Below are 6,871 nucleotides of genomic sequence, written 5' to 3'. Positions count from 1 at the left end.
ATACTAGCCATTCTAGCAGGTGTTACAGGTAATCTCACTGTGGCTTTAGTTCACTTTCCTTATGACTAATGCTGTGATCATCCTTTCATGCACTTATTTTCCATTTGCATATCTTCTTTGGCAAATGTCTTGTCTAAATCTTCTGCCCCTTTAGGTTTTTTTTGTCCTCTTATTGTTGACTTATAAGAGTTATTATTAAGTTAAGCATTCTTTACATATTTTGGATATGAATTTTTCATCAGACATATGTTTTACAAATACTTTCTCCTGGCAAATGGCTTGCCTTTTTCACTTTCTTAATTGTGTCTTTCAAAAAGCAAAATTTGGGGGCCGGCCCGGTGGCGCACTGCTACAGTGCGCTGCTTGGGAGCGCGGCGGCGCTCCCACCCGAGGGTTCGGATCCCACATACAGACCAGTTCCCGCTCACTGGCTGAGCAAGGTGTGGGCGCAACACCGAGGGTTGCAATCCCGTTGCCGGTCCCGGTCCGGTACGGGTGTGACACTGAGGGTTGCGATCCGTTGCCGGTCACGAAAAAAGACAAAAAGGAAAAAAAAAAGAAAAAAAAATTTGTAATTTTGATTAAATGCAATTTATCAATTTTTTCTGTTATGGTTTGGTCATGCTTTTGGTGATATATTTTCTTCTGTGTTTTCTTCTAGAAGTTCATAGTTCTTACATTTGGGTCTATGATCCATCTCATGTTAATTTTTGTACATGATGTGAGGTAAGGATGAAGATTTTTTTGTGTGTGCATGTGTGTGTTTTTTCTGTTTTGGTTCGGTTTGGGTTTTTTGCATGCAGGTGTCTTGTTCTTTCTGCCACTGAATTACTCTGGCACTAAAAATTAATTGAACATATATGTGTGGATCTATTTCTGGACTTTATTCTGTTCCATTGATTTATATGCCCATGTTTACACTGATATCACAATGTCTTGATTACTGCCACTTTATAATAAGTTTGGAAATCAGTTAATATAAGTCACATAATTTTACTCTTTTTCAGAATTGTTTTGGCTAGACTAAGTTAAGGGTTGGTGCCTGTTTTTGGAAATAAGGTTTTTGGACACATAACTATGCCTGATCATTTATGTATTTTCTATGGCTGTTTTGAACTACAGTAGTAGAGATAAGTAGTTGCAACAGAGACTTTGTAGACTGCAAAGCCTAAAATAGTTACTATCTGGCCATTTAAAGAAAAGGTTTGCTGGTCCCTCGTCTAAGTCCTTTGCATTACCATATAAATTTTGGAACTAGCTTGTCAATTTGTGCAAAACAAGACTGCTAGGATTTTGATAAGGACTGGGTTAAATCTATAAATCAATTTAAGGAGAACTGCCATTCTAACAATATCAAGTCTTTTAGTCCAGGAACATGGTTAATCTCTTCATTTAGTTAGGTCTTCTTTAACTTCTCTCAGCAATATCTTATAGTTTTCAGTGGACAGATTTTACACATTTTTGTTAAATTTATTTCTGAATATTTTATTATTTTTGATATTATTGTGAATAAAATTTTCTTAATTCCATTTTCTGATCATTCACTTCTAGTATAAGAAAATACAATTGATTTTATCTTAATCTTATATCCTGTGACCCTCTTAAACTTGCTTATTATTCTAGTAAGTTTTTAGGGATTTTTTTAGGATTTTTTACATGCCAGATTATGTCATATGCAAATAAAGGTGGTTTATTTAATTCTTCCTTTCCATTCTGTAGGCCTTTAACTTATTTTTCTTGCCTTATTGCATTGGCTAAAAACTCCAGTAGAATGTTGAATAGAAGTGGTGAGAGTAGACATCCTTGCCTTGGTCCCATACTAGGGGAAAGCATTCAGCTAAGTGTGATGTTACCTATAGGCTTCTTGTAGATGCTCTTATCAGGTTGAAGGAGTTCTCTTGTATTCCTAGTTTTCTGAGAGTTTTTAAGCATGAATCGGTGTTGGATTTTGTCAAATGTCTTTTCTGTGTCTATTGATAATATCATATGGTTTTTGTCCTTTATTTCATTAAGATAGTCATGCACTGCATAATGACCTTTTGGTCAGTGATGGACTATATATATGATGGTGGTCCCATAAGATTATAGATGTGTAGTAGCATATAGCACATAGGTTTGTGTAAGTACACTTCATGACGTTCGCACAGTGATGAAATTGCCTACGAATGCATTTCTTGGAAGTATCCCTGTTGTTAAGTGATGCATAATTGCATAATATATTGCAGTGATTCTCAACTGGGGGTGATTTTGCTCCGCAGGGGACATTTGAATGTGTCTGGAGACACTTTTGATTGTCAAACCTGGGAAGAGCGTTTTGCTGGCATTTGGTGGTAGAAGCTGTAGATTCTGTTAAAAATCTTACAATGCATGACAAAGAATTATCTAACCTAAAATGTCAGTAGTGATGTTGAGAAACCTGGCATATGAGGAGTCTTCAAAAGTTCATGGAAGGATTTGTATTATCTTTTTATTTTTCCACAAACTTTTAGAGGTACCCTCATATTACATTAATTGGTTTGTTTGGGTTTTTTTTTTTTTTGGAATGCCAAAGCAAACTTGCATTCCAGGGATAGACACCACTAGGTGGTGTTATATAATCTTTTTTGGATATTGCTAGATTTGATTTGCCTATATTTTGTTAAGGAGTCTTGCATCTCTGTCATTAAGGATATTAGTCTGAAGTTTTATCTTTTATTTATTTATTTATTTATTTTTTAAAAGATGACTAGTAAGGGGATCTTAACCCTTGACTTGGTGTTGTCAGCACTACACTCTCCAAGTGAGCTAACTGGCCATCCCTATGTAGGGATCCGGACCTGTGGCCTTGGTGTTATCAGCACCACACTCTCCCAAGTGAGCCACAGGCTGGCCCTTGAACTTTTATTTCTGTCTCTATCTGACTTTGAATCAGAGTGCTAATGGTCTCATAGAATGAGTAGGGAAATGTTTTTTCCTCCTGTATTTTCTGAAAAAGTTTACATAGACTTGGTATTATTTGTTTTTTAAGGGTTTGATAGAATTTATCAGTAAAGCTAACTGGGCCAGGACTTTTCTGTGTGTGAAGATTTTAAGTTATAATTCCATTTCTTCATTTGGTTCGGGTTTTCTATTTCTTTTTTGCCAGGACTTTTCTGTGTGTGAAGATTTTAAGTTATAATTCCATTTCTTCATTTGGTTCGGGGTTTTCTATTTCTTTTTTTTTTTTTGTCTTTTTTACTGACCGGTAACGGGATCGCAACCCTCAGTGTTGCGCCCGCACCGCGCTCAGCCAGTGAGCGGGAACCGGTCTCCACATGGGATCCGAACCCTTGGCGGGAGCGCCGCCACACTCCCAAGCAGCGCACTCTCCAGTGCGCCACCGGGCCGGCCCCAGGTTTTCTATTTCTTTTTGAGACAGTTTCGCTAAGAACTTGTCCATTTCATAAATCTTCCCAAATTTGTTGCATGAAGTGTTCATAATATTCCTTTACAATTCTAATTTCTGTAAGTTATGTAATGATAACCCCTCTTTCAGTCTAGATTTTTATAATTTGTGCATTCACTTTTTTTCTTGGTCATTCTATCTAATCATTTTTTAAATCTCTTTTTATCTTTTCAAGAAGCAACAACTGGTTTTAGTGATTTTCTCTATTGCTTCCCAGTTATCTATATCATCTATGATCTTCTTCTTCTTACTTTGAGTTGGGTTTGCTCTTTTCCTGCCAGACTTTTTAATAAGTTTAGATTATTGATTTTAGGTCTTTTTTATCTAATATAAACATTTAAAACTAAAAATTTCCTTCTGAGCACTGCATTGCTAAGTCCCATAGATTCTGATATATTGGGTTCTTTTTTCACTTACATTCAGTTCAAGATTTTTTTTGCGACCGGTAAGGTGATCACAACCCTTGGCTCGGTGTGGTCGGCACCACGCTCAGCCAGTGAGCACCGGCCATCCCTATATATGATCCGAACCCACGGCATCGACGCTACCAGCGCTGCACTCTCCTGAGTGAGCCATGGGGCCGGCCCAGTTCAAGATATTTTTAAATTTCCTTTCTTACCTATAGATTATTTAAAAGTGTGTTTAATTCCCAAATATTTGGGGATTTTCCCATTTTCTTTCTGTTGCTCATTTCTAATTCTATCCTACTCAGAGAACATATTTTGGATGATCTGAATCCTTTTCTGTTTATTAAAATTTGTTTATGGCACAGAACATGCTCTATCTTGGAAAATTTCCACATGCACATGAAAAGAATGTTTATGCTACTGTTATTGGGCAAAATGATGTATAAATTTCAATTAGGTAAAGGTGGTTGATAGTGTTTTTCAAGTCTTCTACATCTTACTAATTTTTGGTTTACATGTTCTACCAATTTTTGAGAGATAGGTGTTGAAATCACTGACTGTAATGGTGAATTTGCCTATTTCATCTTTCAGGTCTATCAGGGATCCTCTTGATGAACTGACAACTTCATTATTACTATAATTTATTATTATTATTATTATTGTCTTTTACATAAGTTTAATACTGATGTTTATGAATGTTTTCTCCAATAATGGAACTTCATCATTATTAAATGACCATCTTTATTCCTAATAGTCTTTGCTTTGACGTTAATATAGTCACTCCAACTTTTCTTTTTTGATTAGTGTTGACATGGTATATATTTACCCATTGTATAGTTTTCTATTACTGCATAACAAGTTACCCCCAAAGCTAACAGCTTAAAACAACACATTAATTCAGAGTTTCTGTGAGTAAAGAATCTGGACACAGTTTAGCTGAGTTCTCTACTTCATGGTCTCTCATAGGCTGCAAATCAAGTTGTCAGCTGGGTTCTAGTCATCACAAGGCCCAACTGGGGAAGGATCCATTTCCAGATGCACATGGTTGTTGGCAGGATTCAGTTCCTGGAAGGTTGCTGAGTGGAAGGCCTGACTGGAGTTCTTTACTGGCTGTTGGCAGAAAGCTGGCCTCAGCTCCTTGCCACATAGGCTTTGCCAACATGGCAGCTTCATCAAAGCATGCAAGCAGAGAAGGCAATAGAATCTGCTAGTAAGATAGAAATCACAATATTATATTACCTAACCATACAAGTGATATTCCATCACCTTTGCTATATTCTATTGGTTAGAAGTAAATCACTAGGTCCAGCCCATACACAAAGGCATGAATGCCAGGAGGCAGGAATCTTTGGGCACTGCTCCACGTCTCCCCCTCTAGCTTGAGGTTATTATGGGATCCTTCTGAGAATATCATTGTTTTCCTGCTCTTTTGCCTTTATAGAGTTAGGAGGTTCCTTAATTCTATGGGGTTGTCGTAAATTTGCTGATAGCACCTCCTCTGATTTTCCAGCATTGCTGAGGATTATTTTGGTTTTCATATTTCCTGTCATTTCAGTAACATTGGGGTTGGGGGCAGTAAATAGGTATGTTCAGTTTGTCATCTTGAATTGGAATTCATTTTTTCACTTTTTGGTATTGCACTTAAACATTTTTTAACATGTCAGAATATATATTTTCCTTATGAAGAAGGCTGTGAATGTAAGTAGGACATGTAAAGTCCTCTGCTATATACTGAGCAGGTATAATACCTTCCAATTTATAGATGAGGAGACTGAGGCTCAGAGAGGTTAAGTAACTTGTTCGCTGAAGTTGAGTCATCATATTAAAGGTAGAGGGGCAACTACCTTACATTTACAAGCCAAATGACAAGCCCCTCAATGATTCTGACTGTTTTCCAACTCTTTTGGAAAGGGAAGAGCTGGCATGTGAACAAAAACGGTCTTGGGGGTAAAGGCCTCTTCAAGCTAAATCTTCTCAAATGAGAAAGCTGTTCTGGGCAGTAAGCTGGAAGATTCAGGATCTTCTTAGTTATTGGTAACTAAGTTTAAGATTAAATTGTACAGAACAAAAATTTAACCTTTCTTAAAATAATCCAAAGAAAAAAACATTATATAAAGCATTCTGTAACATTAGCTTTTGTTACTTAAATTATGAAGACTGCTCTTAGATCTCTCCACTCCACATCCCCAGCATGTTTTCCTTATATACCCTGCTCATTCAAATTCCTGCTTTAGGATTCTGAAGTTTAAGAAGCTACTACATTGTAAAGGCCCATTCCCTTATCAAGAGAAATCAGCTTTAAATCTGGTAATGACAATTGGCAAACATCTCAATCAAACATTAATTTCTGGTCTTCACTCTTTCTCCCTTAAGTGTGCAGGATTTATGAGAGAGCATAAAAAGGGCAGATAAGGCAATATGGCCTTTTTGACAAAAACACACATCTAGGAACATTCTAACTCCCAAACTCCATTGTTACTAAAGTATATTGCCGTAGAACACTCCTTCACTAAGGCAGCTATTTAAAGTTATGATTAGAATGAAAGTTGGGGGGAGAGTTATATGCGACCTATTTTTTACATAAGAGAAAGCAGTTTATGTACTCCTGTAAATCAGCTGTCAGAAAAAGATAGTTTCTTGTAGACATTTGCTAAAGTAGCATAGATTCTAAAACTTGATTCTTTGATTCTTTCTGTAATCACTCTTTTATCTTCTTATAAATGATGTAATCTATAATGAATATCTAAAGAGTAACTAATACAAATTTTAGTTTCTTTTTCTTATGTTTTGTATAATCAGAATGTATCCATCATTTAATCTGGGAAAGCACAAGCAGAGGGAGATTCTGCTTAGAGTTCTAAGTCAGATTATGTTTTCTGAGGACACCCAATATTCCCCAGTGTTAACTAGTTAGCAGTTAATATATGGGTAATATTCTTTTGATAACAGGAGAGAGCATTAAATAAACATCTTTTTTTTTTTTTTTTTTTTTTTTTTTTCCGGTTCCCGGAAATGGTTCGCCACCCTCGGTTCCGCCCCC

The sequence above is a fragment of the Galeopterus variegatus genome, unplaced genomic scaffold (genome assembly GCF_000696425.1).
Source record: "Galeopterus variegatus unplaced genomic scaffold, G_variegatus-3.0.2 Scaffold3045, whole genome shotgun sequence".
In the NCBI taxonomy this organism is placed as follows: domain Eukaryota; kingdom Metazoa; phylum Chordata; class Mammalia; order Dermoptera; family Cynocephalidae; genus Galeopterus; species Galeopterus variegatus.
This window is presented reverse-complemented; position numbering follows the sequence as displayed.